The 15,223-nt window shown below is 40.8% G+C and overlaps 55 non-coding genes across 55 annotated transcripts; all 55 read left to right on the top strand.

Annotated features, from left to right (window-relative positions):
• Positions 1-15: 15 nt before the first annotated feature.
• Positions 16-86, top strand: trnag-ccc (transfer RNA glycine (anticodon CCC)). The gene has a single exon. It is a non-coding gene; the product is annotated as a tRNA-Gly (tRNA).
• A 273-nt stretch (positions 87-359) lies between these two features.
• Positions 360-430, top strand: trnag-ccc (transfer RNA glycine (anticodon CCC)). The gene has a single exon. It is a non-coding gene; the product is annotated as a tRNA-Gly (tRNA).
• A 101-nt stretch (positions 431-531) lies between these two features.
• On the top strand, positions 532-602 carry trnag-ccc (transfer RNA glycine (anticodon CCC)). Its single transcript has one exon. It is a non-coding gene; the product is annotated as a tRNA-Gly (tRNA).
• Positions 603-1,047: 445 nt separating this feature from the next.
• Positions 1,048-1,118, top strand: trnag-ccc (transfer RNA glycine (anticodon CCC)). The gene has a single exon. It is a non-coding gene; the product is annotated as a tRNA-Gly (tRNA).
• Positions 1,119-1,219: 101 nt separating this feature from the next.
• Positions 1,220-1,290, top strand: trnag-ccc (transfer RNA glycine (anticodon CCC)). Its single transcript has one exon. It is a non-coding gene; the product is annotated as a tRNA-Gly (tRNA).
• Positions 1,291-1,391: 101 nt separating this feature from the next.
• trnag-ccc (transfer RNA glycine (anticodon CCC)) lies at positions 1,392-1,462 on the top strand. Its single transcript has one exon. It is a non-coding gene; the product is annotated as a tRNA-Gly (tRNA).
• Positions 1,463-1,907: 445 nt separating this feature from the next.
• On the top strand, positions 1,908-1,978 carry trnag-ccc (transfer RNA glycine (anticodon CCC)). Its single transcript has one exon. It is a non-coding gene; the product is annotated as a tRNA-Gly (tRNA).
• A 101-nt stretch (positions 1,979-2,079) lies between these two features.
• trnag-ccc (transfer RNA glycine (anticodon CCC)) lies at positions 2,080-2,150 on the top strand. The gene has a single exon. It is a non-coding gene; the product is annotated as a tRNA-Gly (tRNA).
• A 273-nt stretch (positions 2,151-2,423) lies between these two features.
• On the top strand, positions 2,424-2,494 carry trnag-ccc (transfer RNA glycine (anticodon CCC)). The gene has a single exon. It is a non-coding gene; the product is annotated as a tRNA-Gly (tRNA).
• Positions 2,495-2,595: 101 nt separating this feature from the next.
• trnag-ccc (transfer RNA glycine (anticodon CCC)) lies at positions 2,596-2,666 on the top strand. The gene has a single exon. It is a non-coding gene; the product is annotated as a tRNA-Gly (tRNA).
• A 101-nt stretch (positions 2,667-2,767) lies between these two features.
• On the top strand, positions 2,768-2,838 carry trnag-ccc (transfer RNA glycine (anticodon CCC)). The gene has a single exon. It is a non-coding gene; the product is annotated as a tRNA-Gly (tRNA).
• Positions 2,839-2,939: 101 nt separating this feature from the next.
• Positions 2,940-3,010, top strand: trnag-ccc (transfer RNA glycine (anticodon CCC)). The gene has a single exon. It is a non-coding gene; the product is annotated as a tRNA-Gly (tRNA).
• A 101-nt stretch (positions 3,011-3,111) lies between these two features.
• On the top strand, positions 3,112-3,182 carry trnag-ccc (transfer RNA glycine (anticodon CCC)). The gene has a single exon. It is a non-coding gene; the product is annotated as a tRNA-Gly (tRNA).
• Positions 3,183-3,455: 273 nt separating this feature from the next.
• trnag-ccc (transfer RNA glycine (anticodon CCC)) lies at positions 3,456-3,526 on the top strand. Its single transcript has one exon. It is a non-coding gene; the product is annotated as a tRNA-Gly (tRNA).
• Positions 3,527-3,627: 101 nt separating this feature from the next.
• Positions 3,628-3,698, top strand: trnag-ccc (transfer RNA glycine (anticodon CCC)). Its single transcript has one exon. It is a non-coding gene; the product is annotated as a tRNA-Gly (tRNA).
• Positions 3,699-3,799: 101 nt separating this feature from the next.
• On the top strand, positions 3,800-3,870 carry trnag-ccc (transfer RNA glycine (anticodon CCC)). Its single transcript has one exon. It is a non-coding gene; the product is annotated as a tRNA-Gly (tRNA).
• Positions 3,871-3,971: 101 nt separating this feature from the next.
• Positions 3,972-4,042, top strand: trnag-ccc (transfer RNA glycine (anticodon CCC)). The gene has a single exon. It is a non-coding gene; the product is annotated as a tRNA-Gly (tRNA).
• Positions 4,043-4,143: 101 nt separating this feature from the next.
• On the top strand, positions 4,144-4,214 carry trnag-ccc (transfer RNA glycine (anticodon CCC)). Its single transcript has one exon. It is a non-coding gene; the product is annotated as a tRNA-Gly (tRNA).
• Positions 4,215-4,659: 445 nt separating this feature from the next.
• trnag-ccc (transfer RNA glycine (anticodon CCC)) lies at positions 4,660-4,730 on the top strand. Its single transcript has one exon. It is a non-coding gene; the product is annotated as a tRNA-Gly (tRNA).
• Positions 4,731-5,002: 272 nt separating this feature from the next.
• On the top strand, positions 5,003-5,073 carry trnag-ccc (transfer RNA glycine (anticodon CCC)). Its single transcript has one exon. It is a non-coding gene; the product is annotated as a tRNA-Gly (tRNA).
• Positions 5,074-5,346: 273 nt separating this feature from the next.
• On the top strand, positions 5,347-5,417 carry trnag-ccc (transfer RNA glycine (anticodon CCC)). Its single transcript has one exon. It is a non-coding gene; the product is annotated as a tRNA-Gly (tRNA).
• Positions 5,418-5,518: 101 nt separating this feature from the next.
• Positions 5,519-5,589, top strand: trnag-ccc (transfer RNA glycine (anticodon CCC)). Its single transcript has one exon. It is a non-coding gene; the product is annotated as a tRNA-Gly (tRNA).
• Positions 5,590-5,690: 101 nt separating this feature from the next.
• trnag-ccc (transfer RNA glycine (anticodon CCC)) lies at positions 5,691-5,761 on the top strand. The gene has a single exon. It is a non-coding gene; the product is annotated as a tRNA-Gly (tRNA).
• Positions 5,762-6,206: 445 nt separating this feature from the next.
• trnag-ccc (transfer RNA glycine (anticodon CCC)) lies at positions 6,207-6,277 on the top strand. The gene has a single exon. It is a non-coding gene; the product is annotated as a tRNA-Gly (tRNA).
• Positions 6,278-6,378: 101 nt separating this feature from the next.
• On the top strand, positions 6,379-6,449 carry trnag-ccc (transfer RNA glycine (anticodon CCC)). The gene has a single exon. It is a non-coding gene; the product is annotated as a tRNA-Gly (tRNA).
• A 1,133-nt stretch (positions 6,450-7,582) lies between these two features.
• On the top strand, positions 7,583-7,653 carry trnag-ccc (transfer RNA glycine (anticodon CCC)). Its single transcript has one exon. It is a non-coding gene; the product is annotated as a tRNA-Gly (tRNA).
• Positions 7,654-8,098: 445 nt separating this feature from the next.
• Positions 8,099-8,169, top strand: trnag-ccc (transfer RNA glycine (anticodon CCC)). Its single transcript has one exon. It is a non-coding gene; the product is annotated as a tRNA-Gly (tRNA).
• A 101-nt stretch (positions 8,170-8,270) lies between these two features.
• trnag-ccc (transfer RNA glycine (anticodon CCC)) lies at positions 8,271-8,341 on the top strand. The gene has a single exon. It is a non-coding gene; the product is annotated as a tRNA-Gly (tRNA).
• Positions 8,342-8,442: 101 nt separating this feature from the next.
• On the top strand, positions 8,443-8,513 carry trnag-ccc (transfer RNA glycine (anticodon CCC)). Its single transcript has one exon. It is a non-coding gene; the product is annotated as a tRNA-Gly (tRNA).
• A 101-nt stretch (positions 8,514-8,614) lies between these two features.
• On the top strand, positions 8,615-8,685 carry trnag-ccc (transfer RNA glycine (anticodon CCC)). Its single transcript has one exon. It is a non-coding gene; the product is annotated as a tRNA-Gly (tRNA).
• Positions 8,686-8,786: 101 nt separating this feature from the next.
• Positions 8,787-8,857, top strand: trnag-ccc (transfer RNA glycine (anticodon CCC)). The gene has a single exon. It is a non-coding gene; the product is annotated as a tRNA-Gly (tRNA).
• A 273-nt stretch (positions 8,858-9,130) lies between these two features.
• Positions 9,131-9,201, top strand: trnag-ccc (transfer RNA glycine (anticodon CCC)). The gene has a single exon. It is a non-coding gene; the product is annotated as a tRNA-Gly (tRNA).
• Positions 9,202-9,302: 101 nt separating this feature from the next.
• Positions 9,303-9,373, top strand: trnag-ccc (transfer RNA glycine (anticodon CCC)). The gene has a single exon. It is a non-coding gene; the product is annotated as a tRNA-Gly (tRNA).
• A 273-nt stretch (positions 9,374-9,646) lies between these two features.
• On the top strand, positions 9,647-9,717 carry trnag-ccc (transfer RNA glycine (anticodon CCC)). Its single transcript has one exon. It is a non-coding gene; the product is annotated as a tRNA-Gly (tRNA).
• Positions 9,718-9,818: 101 nt separating this feature from the next.
• Positions 9,819-9,889, top strand: trnag-ccc (transfer RNA glycine (anticodon CCC)). Its single transcript has one exon. It is a non-coding gene; the product is annotated as a tRNA-Gly (tRNA).
• A 101-nt stretch (positions 9,890-9,990) lies between these two features.
• On the top strand, positions 9,991-10,061 carry trnag-ccc (transfer RNA glycine (anticodon CCC)). Its single transcript has one exon. It is a non-coding gene; the product is annotated as a tRNA-Gly (tRNA).
• A 273-nt stretch (positions 10,062-10,334) lies between these two features.
• On the top strand, positions 10,335-10,405 carry trnag-ccc (transfer RNA glycine (anticodon CCC)). The gene has a single exon. It is a non-coding gene; the product is annotated as a tRNA-Gly (tRNA).
• A 273-nt stretch (positions 10,406-10,678) lies between these two features.
• On the top strand, positions 10,679-10,749 carry trnag-ccc (transfer RNA glycine (anticodon CCC)). The gene has a single exon. It is a non-coding gene; the product is annotated as a tRNA-Gly (tRNA).
• Positions 10,750-10,850: 101 nt separating this feature from the next.
• Positions 10,851-10,921, top strand: trnag-ccc (transfer RNA glycine (anticodon CCC)). Its single transcript has one exon. It is a non-coding gene; the product is annotated as a tRNA-Gly (tRNA).
• Positions 10,922-11,022: 101 nt separating this feature from the next.
• On the top strand, positions 11,023-11,093 carry trnag-ccc (transfer RNA glycine (anticodon CCC)). Its single transcript has one exon. It is a non-coding gene; the product is annotated as a tRNA-Gly (tRNA).
• A 101-nt stretch (positions 11,094-11,194) lies between these two features.
• Positions 11,195-11,265, top strand: trnag-ccc (transfer RNA glycine (anticodon CCC)). The gene has a single exon. It is a non-coding gene; the product is annotated as a tRNA-Gly (tRNA).
• Positions 11,266-11,366: 101 nt separating this feature from the next.
• Positions 11,367-11,437, top strand: trnag-ccc (transfer RNA glycine (anticodon CCC)). Its single transcript has one exon. It is a non-coding gene; the product is annotated as a tRNA-Gly (tRNA).
• Positions 11,438-11,538: 101 nt separating this feature from the next.
• On the top strand, positions 11,539-11,609 carry trnag-ccc (transfer RNA glycine (anticodon CCC)). Its single transcript has one exon. It is a non-coding gene; the product is annotated as a tRNA-Gly (tRNA).
• Positions 11,610-11,882: 273 nt separating this feature from the next.
• Positions 11,883-11,953, top strand: trnag-ccc (transfer RNA glycine (anticodon CCC)). Its single transcript has one exon. It is a non-coding gene; the product is annotated as a tRNA-Gly (tRNA).
• A 101-nt stretch (positions 11,954-12,054) lies between these two features.
• trnag-ccc (transfer RNA glycine (anticodon CCC)) lies at positions 12,055-12,125 on the top strand. Its single transcript has one exon. It is a non-coding gene; the product is annotated as a tRNA-Gly (tRNA).
• Positions 12,126-12,397: 272 nt separating this feature from the next.
• Positions 12,398-12,468, top strand: trnag-ccc (transfer RNA glycine (anticodon CCC)). Its single transcript has one exon. It is a non-coding gene; the product is annotated as a tRNA-Gly (tRNA).
• Positions 12,469-12,569: 101 nt separating this feature from the next.
• On the top strand, positions 12,570-12,640 carry trnag-ccc (transfer RNA glycine (anticodon CCC)). The gene has a single exon. It is a non-coding gene; the product is annotated as a tRNA-Gly (tRNA).
• A 101-nt stretch (positions 12,641-12,741) lies between these two features.
• On the top strand, positions 12,742-12,812 carry trnag-ccc (transfer RNA glycine (anticodon CCC)). The gene has a single exon. It is a non-coding gene; the product is annotated as a tRNA-Gly (tRNA).
• A 445-nt stretch (positions 12,813-13,257) lies between these two features.
• trnag-ccc (transfer RNA glycine (anticodon CCC)) lies at positions 13,258-13,328 on the top strand. Its single transcript has one exon. It is a non-coding gene; the product is annotated as a tRNA-Gly (tRNA).
• A 101-nt stretch (positions 13,329-13,429) lies between these two features.
• Positions 13,430-13,500, top strand: trnag-ccc (transfer RNA glycine (anticodon CCC)). Its single transcript has one exon. It is a non-coding gene; the product is annotated as a tRNA-Gly (tRNA).
• Positions 13,501-13,773: 273 nt separating this feature from the next.
• On the top strand, positions 13,774-13,844 carry trnag-ccc (transfer RNA glycine (anticodon CCC)). Its single transcript has one exon. It is a non-coding gene; the product is annotated as a tRNA-Gly (tRNA).
• Positions 13,845-14,289: 445 nt separating this feature from the next.
• Positions 14,290-14,360, top strand: trnag-ccc (transfer RNA glycine (anticodon CCC)). The gene has a single exon. It is a non-coding gene; the product is annotated as a tRNA-Gly (tRNA).
• A 101-nt stretch (positions 14,361-14,461) lies between these two features.
• On the top strand, positions 14,462-14,532 carry trnag-ccc (transfer RNA glycine (anticodon CCC)). Its single transcript has one exon. It is a non-coding gene; the product is annotated as a tRNA-Gly (tRNA).
• Positions 14,533-14,633: 101 nt separating this feature from the next.
• trnag-ccc (transfer RNA glycine (anticodon CCC)) lies at positions 14,634-14,704 on the top strand. Its single transcript has one exon. It is a non-coding gene; the product is annotated as a tRNA-Gly (tRNA).
• A 445-nt stretch (positions 14,705-15,149) lies between these two features.
• On the top strand, positions 15,150-15,220 carry trnag-ccc (transfer RNA glycine (anticodon CCC)). The gene has a single exon. It is a non-coding gene; the product is annotated as a tRNA-Gly (tRNA).
• Positions 15,221-15,223: the final 3 nt, after the last annotated feature.

Raw genomic sequence — 15,223 nt, 5'->3', positions numbered from 1 at the left:
ATTCTCACATACAGAGCACCAGTAGTGTAGTGGTATCATACAAGATTCCCATTCTTGTGATCTGGGTTCGATTCCCGGCTGGTGCATCTTTATATATTTGGATCCTGAATTTGTCACAAATATCTCGTTGTGTGAAGTTTCTCTCCAATGAAGAGTCCTGAGATGCTTAATAATTCTCATATACAGAGCACCAGTAGTGTAGTGGTATAATACAAGATTCCCATTCTTGTGATCTGGGTTCGATTCCCGGCTGGTGCATCTTTATATAGTTGGAACCTGAATTTGTCAGGAATTTCATGTTGTGTGAAGTTTCTCTCCAATGAAGAGTCCTGAGATGCTTAATAATTCTCACATATGGAGCACCAGTAGTGTAGTGGTATCATACAAGATTCCCATTCTTGTGATCCGGGTTCGATTCCCGGCTGGTGCATCTTTATATATTTAGATGCTGAATTTGTCACAAGTTTCACGTTGTGTGAAGTTTCTCTCCAATGAAGAGTCCTGAGATGCTTAATAATTCTCACATAGAGAGCACCAGTAGTGTAGTGGTATCATACAAGATTCCCATTCTTGTGATCTGGGTTCGATTCCCGGCTGGTGCATCTTTATATAGTTGGAACCTGAATTTGTCAGGAATTTCATGTTGTGTGAAGTTTCTCTCCAATGAAGAGTCCTGAGATGCTTAATAATTCTCATATACAGAGCACGAGTAGTGTAGTGGTATCATACAAGATTCCCATTCTTGTGATCTGGGTTCGATTCCCGGCTGGCGCATCTTTATATATTTGGAACCTGAATTTGTCAGGAATTTCATGTTGTGTGAAGTTTCTCTCCAATGAAGAGTCCTGAGCTGCTTAGTAATTCTCACGTACAGAGCACCAGTAGTGTAGTGGTATCATACAAGATTCCCATTCTTGTGATCTGGGTTCGATTCCCGGCTGGCGCATCTTTATATATTTGGATCCTGAATTTGTCACAAATATCTCGTTGTGTGAAGTTTCTCTCCAATGAAGAGTCCTGAGATGCTTAATAATTCTCATATACAGAGCACCAGTAGTGTAGTGGTATCATACAAGATTCCCATTCTTGTGATCTGGGTTCGATTCCCGGCTGGTGCATCTTTATATAGTTGGAACCTGAATTTGTCAGGAATTTCATGTTGTGTGAAGTTTCTCTCCAATGAAGAGTCCTGAGATGCTTAATAATTCTCACATATGGAGCACCAGTAGTGTAGTGGTATCATACAAGATTCCCATTCTTGTGATCCGGGTTCGATTCCCGGCTGGTGCATCTTTATATATTTAGATGCTGAATTTGTCACAAGTTTCACGTTGTGTGAAGTTTCTCTCCAATGAAGAGTCCTGAGATGCTTAATAATTCTCACATAGAGAGCACCAGTAGTGTAGTGGTATCATACAAGATTCCCATTCTTGTGATCTGGGTTCGATTCCCGGCTGGTGCATCTTTATATAGTTGGAACCTGAATTTGTCAGGAATTTCATGTTGTGTGAAGTTTCTCTCCAATGAAGAGTCCTGAGATGCTTAATAATTCTCATTTACAGAGCACGAGTAGTGTAGTGGTATCATACAAGATTCCCATTCTTGTGATCTGGGTTCGATTCCCGGCTGGCGCATCTTTATATATTTGGAACCTGAATTTGTCAGGAATTTCATGTTGTGTGAAGTTTCTCTCCAATGAAGAGTCCTGAGATGCTTAATAATTCTCATATACAGAGCACCAGTAGTGTAGTGGTATCATACAAGATTCCCATTCTTGTGATCTGGGTTCGATTCCCGGCTGGCGCATCTTTATATATTTGGAACCTGAATTTGTCAGGAATTTCACATTGTGTGAAGTTTCTCTCCAATGAAGAGTCCTGAGCTGCTTAGTAATTCTCACGTACAGAGCACCAGTAGTGTAGTGGTATCATACAAGATTCCCATTCTTGTGATCTGGGTTCGATTCCCGGCTGGTGCATCTTTATATAGTTGGAACCTGAATTTGTCAGGAATTTCATGTTGTGTGAAGTTTCTCTCCAATGAAGAGTCCTGAGATGCTTAATAATTCTCACATATAGAGCACCAGTAGTGTAGTGGTATCATACAAGATTCCCATTCTTGTGATCCGGGTTCGATTCCCGGCTGGTGCATCTTTATATATTTAGATGCTGAATTTGTCACAAGTTTCACGTTGTGTGAAGTTTCTCTCCAATGAAGAGTCCTGAGATGCTCAATAATTCTCACATAGAGAGCACCAGTAGTGTAGTGGTATCATACAAGATTCCCATTCTTGTGATCTGGGTTCGATTCCCGGCTGGCGCATCTTTATATATTTGGAACCTGAATTTGTCAGGAATTTCACATTGTGTGAAGTTTCTCTCCAATGAAGTGTCCTGAGCTGCTTAGTAATTCTCACGTACAGAGCACCAGTAGTGTAGTGGTATCATACAAGATTCCCATTCTTGTGATCTGGGTTCGATTCCCGGCTGGTGCATCTTTATATATTTGGATCCTGAATTTGTCACAAATATCTCGTTGTGTGAAGTTTCTCTCCAATGAAGAGTCCTGAGATGCTTAATAATTCTCACATACAGAGCACCAGTAGTGTAGTGGTATCATACAAGATTCCCATTCTTGTGATCTGGGTTCGATTCCCGGCTGGTGCATCTTTATATAGTTGGAACCGGAATTTGTCACAAGTTTCACCTTGTGTGAAGTTTCTCTCCAAAGAAGAGTCCTGAGATGCTTAATAATTCTCACATACAGAGCACCAGTAGTGTAGTGGTATCATACAAGATTCCCATTCTTGTGATCTGGGTTCGATTCCCGGCTGGTGCATCTTTATATAGTTGGAACCGGAATTTGTCAGGAATTTCATGTTGTGTGAAGTTTCTCTCCAATGAAGAGTCCTGAGATGCTTAATAATTCTCATATACAGAGCACCAGTAGTGTAGTGGTATCATACAAGATTCCCATTCTTGTGATCTGGGTTCGATTCCCGGCTGGTGCATCTTTATATATTTGGAACCTGAATTTGTCACAAGTTTCACCTTGTGTGAAGTTTCTCTCCAAAGAAGAGTCCTGAGATGCTTAATAATTCTCACATACAGAGCACCAGTAGTGTAGTGGTATCATACAAGATTCCCATTCTTGTGATCTGGGTTCGATTCCCGGCTGGTGCATCTTTATATAGTTGGAACCGGAATTTGTCAGGAATTTCATGTTGTGTGAAGTTTCTCTCCAATGAAGAGTCCTGAGATGCTTAATAATTCTCACATACAGAGCACAAGTAGTGTAGTGGTATCATACAAGATTCCCATTCTTGTGATCTGGGTTCGATTCCCGGCTGGCGCATCTTTATATATTTGGAACCTGAATTTGTCAGGAATTTCATGTTGTGTGAAGTTTCTCTCCAATGAAGAGTCCTGAGATGCTTAATAATTCTCACATACAGAGCACCAGTAGTGTAGTGGTATCATACAAGATTCCCATTCTTGTGATCTGGGTTCGATTCCCGGCTGGTGCATCTTTATATAGTTGGAACCTGAATTTGTCAGGAATTTCATGTCGTGTGAAGTTTCTCTCCAATGAAGAGTCCTGAGATGCTTAATAATTCTCATATACAGAGCACCAGTAGTGTAGTGGTATCATACAAGATTCCCATTCTTGTGATCCGGGTTCGATTCCCGGCTGGTGCATCTTTATATATTTAGATGCTGAATTTGTCACAAGTTTCACGTTGTGTGAAGTTTCTCTCCAATGAAGAGTCCTGAGATGCTTAATAATTCTCACATACAGAGCACCAGTAGTGTAGTGGTATCATACAAGATTCCCATTCTTGTGATCTGGGTTCGATTCCCGGCTGGTGCATCTTTATATATTTGGATCCTGAATTTGTCACAAATATCTCGTTGTGTGAAGTTTCTCTCCAATGAAGAGTCCTGAGATGCTTAATAATTCTCACATACAGAGCACCAGTAGTGTAGTGGTATCATACAAGATTCCCATTCTTGTGATCTGGGTTCGATTCCCGGCTGGTGCATCTTTATATAGTTGGAACCTGAATTTGTCAGGAATTTCATGTCGTGTGAAGTTTCTCTCCAATGAAGAGTCCTGAGATGCTTAATAATTCTCATATACAGAGCACCAGTAGTGTAGTGGTATCATACAAGATTCCCATTCTTGTGATCCGGGTTCGATTCCCGGCTGGTGCATCTTTATATATTTAGATGCTGAATTTGTCACAAGTTTCACGTTGTGTGAAGTTTCTCTCCAATGAAGAGTCCTGAGATGCTTAATAATTCTCACATACAGAGCACCAGTAGTGTAGTGGTATCATACAAGATTCCCATTCTTGTGATCTGGGTTCGATTCCCGGCTGGCGCATCTTTATATATTTGGAACCTGAATTTGTCAGGAATTTCACATTGTGTGAAGTTTCTCTCCAATGAAGAGTCCTGAGCTGCTTAGTAATTCTCACGTACAGAGCACCAGTAGTGTAGTGGTATCATACAGGATTCCCATTCTTGTGATCTGGGTTAGATTCCCGGCTGGTGCATCTTTATATATTTGGATCCTGAATTTGTCACAAATATCTCGTTGTGTGAAGTTTCTCTCCAATGAAGAGTCCTGAGATGCTTAATAATTCTCACATACAGAGCACCAGTAGTGTAGTGGTATCATACAAGATTCCCATTCTTGTGATCCGGGTTCGATTCCCGGCTGGTGCATCTTTATATATTTACATGCTGAATTTGTCACAAGTTTAAGTTGTGTGAAGTTTCTCTCCAATGAAGAGTCCTGAGATGCTTAATAATTCTCACATACAGAGCACCAGTAGTGTAGTGGTATCATACAAGATTCCCATTCTTGTGATCTGGGTTCGATTCCCGGCTGGCGCATCTTTATATATTTGGAACCTGAATTAGTCACAAGTTTCACCTTGTGTGAAGTTTCTCTCCAATGAAGAGTCCTGAGATGCTTAATAATTCTCACATACAGAGCACCAGTAGTGTAGTGGTATCATACAAGATTCCCATTCTTGTGATCTGGGTTCAATTCCCGGCTGGTGCGTCTTTATATAGTTGGAACCTGAATTTGTCAGGAATTTCATGTTGTGTGAAGTTTCTCTCCAATGAAGAGTCCTGAGATGCTTAATAATTCTCATATACAGAGCACCAGTAGTGTAGTGGTATCATACAAGATTCCCATTCTTGTGATCTGGGTTCGATTCCCGGCTGGCGCATCTTTATATATTTGGAACCTGAATTTGTCAGGAATTTCACATTGTGTGAAGTTTCTCTCCAATGAAGAGTCCTGAGCTGCTTAGTAATTCTCACGTACAGAGCACCAGTAGTGTAGTGGTATCATACAAGATTCCCATTCTTGTGATCTGGGTTAGATTCCCGGCTGGTGCATCTTTATATATTTGGATCCTGAATTTGTCACAAATATCTCGTTGTGTGAAGTTTCTCTCCAATGAAGAGTCCTGAGATGCTTAATAATTCTCACATACAGAGCACCAGTAGTGTAGTGGTATCATACAAGATTCCCATTCTTGTGATCTGGGTTCGATTCCCGGCTGGTGCATCTTTATATAGTTGGAACCGGAATTTGTCACAAGTTTCACCTTGTGTGAAGTTTCTCTCCAAAGAAGAGTCCTGAGATGCTTAATAATTCTCACATACAGAGCACCAGTAGTGTAGTGGTATCATACAAGATTCCCATTCTTGTGATCTGGGTTCGATTCCCGGCTGGTGCATCTTTATATAGTTGGAACCGGAATTTGTCAGGAATTTCATGTTGTGTGAAGTTTCTCTCCAATGAAGAGTCCTGAGATGCTTAATAATTCTCACATACAGAGCACAAGTAGTGTAGTGGTATCATACAAGATTCCCATTCTTGTGATCTGGGTTCGATTCCCGGCTGGCGCATCTTTATATATTTGGAACCTGAATTTGTCAGGAATTTCATGTTGTGTGAAGTTTCTCTCCAATGAAGAGTCCTGAGATGCTTAATAATTCTCATATACAGAGCACCAGTAGTGTAGTGGTATCATACAAGATTCCCATTCTTGTGATCTGGGTTCGATTCCCGGCTGGCGCATCTTTATATATTTGGAACCTGAATTTGTCAGGAATTTCACATTGTGTGAAGTTTCTCTCCAATGAAGTGTCCTGAGCTGCTTAGTAATTCTCACGTACAGAGCACCAGTAGTGTAGTGGTATCATACAAGATTCCCATTCTTGTGATCTGGGTTCGATTCCCAGCTGGTGCATCTTTATATATTTGGATCCTGAATTTGTCAGGAATTTCACCTTGTGTGAAGTTTCTCTCCAATGAAGAGTCCTGAGATGCTTAGTAATTCTCACTTACAGAGCACCAGTAGTGTAGTGGTATCATACAAGATTCCCATTCTTGTGATCTGGGTTCGATTCCCGGCTGGTGCATCTTTATATATTTTGATGCTGAATTTGTCACAAGTTTCACCTTGTGTGAAGTTTCTCTCCAATGAAGAGTCCTGAGATGCTTAATAATTCTCACATACAGAGCACCAGTAGTGTAGTGGTATCATACAAGATTCCCATTCTTGTGATCTGGGTTCGATTCCTGGCTGGCGCATCTTTATATATTTGGATCCTGAATTTGTCACAAATTTCTCGTTGTGTGAAGTTTCTCTCCAATGTAGAGTCCTGAGATGCTTAATAATTCTCACGTACAGAGCACCAGTAGTGTAGTGGTATCATACAAGATTCCCATTCTTGTGATCTGGGTTCGATTCCTGGCTGGTGCATCTTTATATAGTTGGAACCGGAATTTGTCAGGAATTTCATGTTGTGTGAAGTTTCTCTCCAATGAAGAGTCCTGAGATGCTTGATAATTCTCACATACAGAGCACCAGTAGTGTAGTGGTATCATACAAGATTCCCATTCTTGTGATCTGGATTCAATTCCCGGCTGGTGCATCTTTATATAGTTGGAACCTGGATTTGTCAGGAATTTCATGTTGTGTGAAGTTTCTCTCCAATGAAGAGTCCTGAGATGCTTAATAATTCTCATATACAGAGCACCAGTAGTGTAGTTGTATCATACAAAATTCCCATTCTTGTGATCTGGGTTCGATTCCCGGCTGGCGCATCTTTATATATTTGGATCCTGAATTTTTCACAAGTTTCACGTTGTGTGAAGTTTCTCTCCAATGAAGAGTCCTGAGATGCTTAATAATTCTCACGTACAGAGCACCAGTAGTGTAGTGGTATCATACAATATTCCCATTCTTGTGATCTGGGTTCAATTCCCGGCTGGTGCATCTTTATATAGTTGGAACCTGAATTTGTCAGGAATTTCATGTTGTGTGAAGTTTCTCTCCAATGAAGAGTCCTGAGATGCTTAATAATTCTCATATACAGAGCACCAGTAGTGTAGTGGTATCATACAAGATTCCCATTCTTGTGATCTGGGTTCGATTCCCGGCTGGCGCATCTTTATATATTTGGAACCTGAATTTGTCAGGAATTTCACATTGTGTGAAGTTTCTCTCCAATGAAGAGTCCTGAGCTGCTTAGTAATTCTCACGTACAGAGCACCAGTAGTGTAGTGGTATCATACAAGATTCCCATTCTTGTGATCTGGGTTCGATTCCCGGCTGGTGCATCTTTATATAGTTGGAACCTGAATTTGTCAGGAATTTCATGTTGTGTGAAGTTTCTCTCCAATGAAGAGTCCTGAGATGCTTAATAATTCTCATATACAGAGCACCAGTAGTGTAGTGGTATCATACAAGATTCCCATTCTTGTGATCTGGGTTCGATTCCCGGCTGGCGCATCTTTATATATTTGGAACCTGAATTTGTCAGGAATTTCATGTTGTGTGAAGTTTCTCTCCAATGAAGAGTCCTGAGATGCTTAATAATTCTCATATACAGAGCACCAGTAGTGTAGTGGTATCATACAAGATTCCCATTCTTGTGATCTGGGTTCGATTCCCGGCTGGCGCATCTTTATATATTTGGAACCTGAATTTGTCAGGAATTTCACATTGTGTGAAGTTTCTCTCCAATGAAGAGTCCTGAGCTGCTTAGTAATTCTCACGTACAGAGCACCAGTAGTGTAGTGGTATCATACAAGATTCCCATTCTTGTGATCTGGGTTCGATTCCCGGCTGGTGCATATTTATATATTTGGATCCTGAATTTGTCACAAATATCTCGTTGTGTGAAGTTTCTCTCCAATGAAGAGTCCTGAGATGCTTAATAATTCTCACATACAGAGCACCAGTAGTGTAGTGGTATCATACAAGATTCCCATTCTTGTGATCTGGGTTCGATTCCCGGCTGGTGCATCTTTATATATTTGGATCCTGAATTTGTCACAAATATCTCGTTGTGTGAAGTTTCTCTCCAATGAAGAGTCCTGAGATGCTTAATAATTCTCATATACAGAGCACCAGTAGTGTAGTGGTATCATACAAGATTCCCATTCTTGTGATCTGGGTTCGATTCCCGGCTGGTGCATCTTTATATAGTTGGAACCTGAATTTGTCAGGAATTTCATGTTGTGTGAAGTTTCTCTCCAATGAAGAGTCCTGAGATGCTTAATAATTCTCACATATGGAGCACCAGTAGTGTAGTGGTATCATACAAGATTCCCATTCTTGTGATCAGGGTTCGATTCCCGGCTGGTGCATCTTTATATATTTAGATGCTGAATTTGTCACAAGTTTCACGTTGTGTGAAGTTTCTCTCCAATGAAGAGTCCTGAGATGCTTAATAATTCTCACATAGAGAGCACCAGTAGTGTAGTGGTATCATACAAGATTCCCATTCTTGTGATCTGGGTTCGATTCCCGGCTGGTGCATCTTTATATAGTTGGAACCTGAATTTGTCAGGAATTTCATGTTGTGTGAAGTTTCTCTCCAATGAAGAGTCCTGAGATGCTTAATAATTCTCATATACAGAGCACGAGTAGTGTAGTGGTATCATACAAGATTCCCATTCTTGTGATCTGGGTTCGATTCCCGGCTGGCGCATCTTTATATATTTGGAACCTGAATTTGTCAGGAATTTCATGTTGTGTGAAGTTTCTCTCCAATGAAGAGTCCTGAGATGCTTAATAATTCTCATATACAGAGCACCAGTAGTGTAGTGGTATCATACAAGATTCCCATTCTTGTGATCTGGGTTCGATTCCCGGCTGGTGCATCTTTATATAGTTGGAACCTGAATTTGTCAGGAATTTCATGTTGTGTGAAGTTTCTCTCCAATGAAGAGTCCTGAGATGCTTAATAATTCTCACATATAGAGCACCAGTAGTGTAGTGGTATCATACAAGATTCCCATTCTTGTGATCCGGGTTCGATTCCCGGCTGGTGCATCTTTATATATTTAGATGCTGAATTTGTCACAAGTTTCACGTTGTGTGAAGTTTCTCTCCAATGAAGAGTCCTGAGATGCTCAATAATTCTCACATAGAGAGCACCAGTAGTGTAGTGGTATCATACAAGATTCCCATTCTTGTGATCTGGGTTCGATTCCCGGCTGGCGCATCTTTATATATTTGGAACCTGAATTTGTCAGGAATTTCACATTGTGTGAAGTTTCTCTCCAATGAAGTGTCCTGAGCTGCTTAGTAATTCTCACGTACAGAGCACCAGTAGTGTAGTGGTATCATACAAGATTCCCATTCTTGTGATCTGGGTTCGATTCCCGGCTGGTGCATCTTTATATATTTGGATCCTGAATTTGTCACAAATATCTCGTTGTGTGAAGTTTCTCTCCAATGAAGAGTCCTGAGATGCTTAATAATTCTCACATACAGAGCACCAGTAGTGTAGTGGTATCATACAAGATTCCCATTCTTGTGATCTGGGTTCGATTCCCGGCTGGTGCATCTTTATATAGTTGGAACCGGAATTTGTCACAAGTTTCACCTTGTGTGAAGTTTCTCTCCAAAGAAGAGTCCTGAGATGCTTAATAATTCTCACATACAGAGCACCAGTAGTGTAGTGGTATCATACAAGATTCCCATTCTTGTGATCTGGGTTCGATTCCCGGCTGGTGCATCTTTATATAGTTGGAACCGGAATTTGTCAGGAATTTCATGTTGTGTGAAGTTTCTCTCCAATGAAGAGTCCTGAGATGCTTAATAATTCTCATATACAGAGCACCAGTAGTGTAGTGGTATCATACAAGATTCCCATTCTTGTGATCTGGGTTCGATTCCCGGCTGGCGCATCTTTATATATTTGGAACCTGAATTTGTCACAAGTTTCACCTTGTGTGAAGTTTCTCTCCAAAGAAGAGTCCTGAGATGCTTAATAATTCTCACATACAGAGCACCAGTAGTGTAGTGGTATCATACAAGATTCCCATTCTTGTGATCTGGGTTCGATTCCCGGCTGGTGCATCTTTATATAGTTGGAACCGGAATTTGTCAGGAATTTCATGTTGTGTGAAGTTTCTCTCCAATGAAGAGTCCTGAGATGCTTAATAATTCTCACATACAGAGCACAAGTAGTGTAGTGGTATCATACAAGATTCCCATTCTTGTGATCTGGGTTCGATTCCCGGCTGGCGCATCTTTATATATTTGGAACCTGAATTTGTCAGGAATTTCATGTTGTGTGAAGTTTCTCTCCAATGAAGAGTCCTGAGATGCTTAATAATTCTCACATACAGAGCACCAGTAGTGTAGTGGTATCATACAAGATTCCCATTCTTGTGATCTGGGTTCGATTCCCGGCTGGTGCATCTTTATATAGTTGGAACCTGAATTTGTCAGGAATTTCATGTCGTGTGAAGTTTCTCTCCAATGAAGAGTCCTGAGATGCTTAATAATTCTCATATACAGAGCACCAGTAGTGTAGTGGTATCATACAAGATTCCCATTCTTGTGATCCGGGTTCGATTCCCGGCTGGTGCATCTTTATATATTTAGATGCTGAATTTGTCACAAGTTTCACGTTGTGTGAAGTTTCTCTCCAATGAAGAGTCCTGAGATGCTTAATAATTCTCACATACAGAGCACCAGTAGTGTAGTGGTATCATACAAGATTCCCATTCTTGTGATCTGGGTTCGATTCCCGGCTGGTGCATCTTTATATATTTGGATCCTGAATTTGTCACAAATATCTCGTTGTGTGAAGTTTCTCTCCAATGAAGAGTCCTGAGATGCTTAATAATTCTCACATACAGAGCACCAGTAGTGTAGTGGTATCATACAAGATTCCCATTCTTGTGATCTGGGTTCGATTCCCGGCTGGTGCATCTTTATATAGTTGGAACCTGAATTTGTCAGGAATTTCATGTCGTGTGAAGTTTCTCTCCAATGAAGAGTCCTGAGATGCTTAATAATTCTCATATACAGAGCACCAGTAGTGTAGTGGTATCATACAAGATTCCCATTCTTGTGATCCGGGTTCGATTCCCGGCTGGTGCATCTTTATATATTTAGATGCTGAATTTGTCACAAGTTTCACGTTGTGTGAAGTTTCTCTCCAATGAAGAGTCCTGAGATGCTTAATAATTCTCACATACAGAGCACCAGTAGTGTAGTGGTATCATACAAGATTCCCATTCTTGTGATCTGGGTTCAATTCCCGGCTGGTGCATCTTTATATAGTTGGAACCTGAATTTGTCAGGAATTTCATGTTGTGTGAAGTTTATCTCCAATGAAGAGTCCTGAGATGCTTAATAATTCTCATATACAGAGCACCAGTAGTGTAGTGGTATCATACAAGATTCCCATTCTTGTGATCTGGGTTCGATTCCCGGCTGGCGCATCTTTATATATTTGGAACCTGAATTTGTCAGGAATTTCACATTGTGTGAAGTTTCTCTCCAATGAAGAGTCCTGAGCTGCTTAGTAATTCTCACGTACAGAGCACCAGTAGTGTAGTGGTATCATACAGGATTCCCATTCTTGTGATCTGGGTTCGATTCCCGGCTGGTGCATCTTTATATATTTGGATCCTGAATTTGTCACAAATATCTCGTTGTGTGAAGTTTCTCTCCAATGAAGAGTCCTGAGATGCTTAATAATTCTCACATACAGAGCACCAGTAGTGTAGTGGTATCATACAAGATTCCCATTCTTGTGATCCGGGTTCGATTCCCGGCTGGTGCATCTTTATATATTTACATGCTGAATTTGTCACAAGTTTAAGTTGTGTGAAGTTTCTCTCCAATGAAGAGTCCTGAGATGCTTAATAATTCTCACATACAGAGCACCAGTAGTGTAGTGGTATCATACAAGATTCCCATTCTTGTGATCTGGGTTCGATTCCCGGCTGGCGCATCTTTATATATTTGGAACCTGAATTTGTCACAAGTTTCACCTTGTGTGAAGTTTCTCTCCAATGAAGAGTCCTGAGATGCTTAATAATTCTCACATACAGAGCACCAGTAGTGTAGTGGTATCATACAAGATTCCCATTCTTGTGATCTGGGTTCAATTCCCGGCTGGTGCATCTTTATATATTTAGATGCTGACTTTGTCACAAGTTTCAGGTTGTGTGAAGTTTCTCTCCAATGAAGAGTCCTGAGCTGCTTACTAATTCTCACGTACAGAGCACCAGTAGTGTAGTGGTATCATACAAGATTCCCATTCTTGTGATCCGGGTTCGATTCCCGGCTGGTGCATCTTCATATATTTAGATGCTGAATTTGTCAGGAATTTCGCCTTGTGTGAAGTTTCTCTCCAATGAAGAGTCCTGAGCTGCTTGGTAATTCTCACATACAGAGCACCAGTAGTGTAGTGGTATCATACAAGATTCCCATTCTTGTGATCCGGGTTCGATTCCCGGCTGGTGCATCTGTATATATTTAGATGCTGAATTTGTCACAAGTTTCACGATGTGTGAAGTTTCTCTCCAATGAAAAGTCCTGAGCTACTGAATAATTTCCACATACAGAGCACCAGTAGTGTAGTGGTATCATACACGATTCCCATTCTTGTGATCTGGGTTCGATTCCTGGCTGGTGCATCATTATATATTTGGATCCTGAATTTGTCAGAAGTTTCACGTTGTGTGAAGTTTCTCTCCAATGAAGAGTCCTGAGATGCTTAATAATTGTCACGTACAGAGCACCAGTAGTGTAGTGGTATCATACAATATTCCCATTCTTGTGATCTGGGTTCGATTCCAGGCTGGTGCATCTTTATATATTTAGATGCTGAATTTGTCACAAGTTTCACGTTGTGTGAAGTTTCTCTCCAATGAAGAGTCCTGAGATGCTTAATAATTCTCACATACAGAGCACCAGTAGTGTAGTGGTATCATACAAGATTCCCATTCTTGTGATCTGGGTTCGATTCCCGGCTGGTGCATCTTTATGTAGTTGGAACCTGAATTTGTCAGGAATTTCATGTTGTGTGAAGTTTCTCTCCAATGAAGAGTCCTGAGCTGCTTGGTAATTCTCACATACAGAGCACCAGTAGTGTAGTGGTATCATACAAGATTCCCATTCTTGTGATCCGGGTTCGATTCCCGGCTGGTGCATCTGTATATATTTAGATGCTGAATTTGTCACAAGTTTCACGATGTGTGAAGTTTCTCTCCAATGAAAAGTCCTGAGCTACTGAATAATTGTCACGTACAGAGCACCAGTAGTGTAGTGGTATCATACAATATTCCCATTCTTGTGATCTGGGTTCGATTCCCGGCTGGTGCATCTTTATATATTTAGATGCTGAATTTGTCACAAGTTTCACGTTGTGTGAAGTTTCTCTCCAATGAAGAGTCCTGAGATGCTTAATAATTCTCACATAGAGAGCACCAGTAGTGTAGTGGTATCATACAAGATTCCCATTCTTGTGATCTGGGTTCGATTCCCGGCTGGTGCATCTTTATATAGTTGGAACCTGAATTTGTCAGGAATTTCATGTTGTGTGAAGTTTCTCTCCAATGAAGAGTCCTGAGATGCTTAATAATTCTCATATACAGAGCACCAGTAGTGTAGTGGTATCATACAAGATTCCCATTCTTGTGATCTGGGTTCGATTCCCGGCTGGCGCATCTTTATATATTTGGAACCTGAATTTGTCAGGAATTTCATGTTGTGTGAAGTTTCTCTCCAATGAAGAGTCCTGAGCTGCTTAGTAATTCTCACGTACAGAGCACCAGTAGTGTAGTGGTATCATACAAGATTCCCATTCTTGTGATCTGGGTTCGATTCCCGGCTGGCGCATCTTTATATATTTGGATCCTGAATTTGTCACAAATATCTCGTTGTGTGAAGTTTCTCTCCAATGAAGAGTCCTGAGATGCTTAATAATTCTCATATACAGAGCACCAGTAGTGTAGTGGTATCATACAAGATTCCCATTCTTGTGATCTGGGTTCGATTCCCGGCTGGTGCATCTTTATATAGTTGGAACCTGAATTTGTCAGGAATTTCATGTTGTGTGAAGTTTCTCTCCAATGAAGAGTCCTGAGATGCTTAATAATTCTCACATATGGAGCACCAGTAGTGTAGTGGTATCATACAAGATTCCCATTCTTGTGATCCGGGTTCGATTCCCGGCTGGTGCATCTTTATATATTTAGATGCTGAATTTGTCACAAGTTTCACGTTGTGTGAAGTTTCTCTCCAATGAAGAGTCCTGAGATGCTTAATAATTCTCACATAGAGAGCACCAGTAGTGTAGTGGTATCATACAAGATTCCCATTCTTGTGATCTGGGTTCGATTCCCGGCTGGTGCATCTTTATATAGTTGGAACCTGAATTTGTCAGGAATTTCATGTTGTGTGAAGTTTCTCTCCAATGAAGAGTCCTGAGATGCTTAATAATTCTCATTTACAGAGCACGAGTAGTGTAGTGGTATCATACAAGATTCCCATTCTTGTGATCTGGGTTCGATTCCCGGCTGGCGCATCTTTATATATTTGGAACCTGAATTTGTCAGGAATTTCATGTTGTGTGAAGTTTCTCTCCAATGAAGAGTCCTGAGATGCTTAATAATTCTCATATACAGAGCACCAGTAGTGTAGTGGTATCATACAAGATTCCCATTCTTGTGATCTGGGTTCGATTCCCGGCTGGCGCATCTTTATATATTTGGAACCTGAATTTGTCAGGAATTTCACATTGTGTGAAGTTTCTCTCCAATGAAGAGTCCTGAGCTGCTTAGTAATTCTCACGTACAGAGCACCAGTAGTGTAGTGGTATCATACAAGATTCCCATTCTTGTGATCTGGGTTCGATTCCCGGCTGGTGCATCT

The sequence above is a fragment of the Osmerus mordax genome, chromosome 14 (genome assembly GCF_038355195.1).
Source record: "Osmerus mordax isolate fOsmMor3 chromosome 14, fOsmMor3.pri, whole genome shotgun sequence".
NCBI lineage: Eukaryota > Metazoa > Chordata > Actinopteri > Osmeriformes > Osmeridae > Osmerus > Osmerus mordax.
The sequence above is the reverse complement of the archived record's forward strand: the minus strand, read 5'-3'. Positions and strand labels throughout refer to the sequence as shown.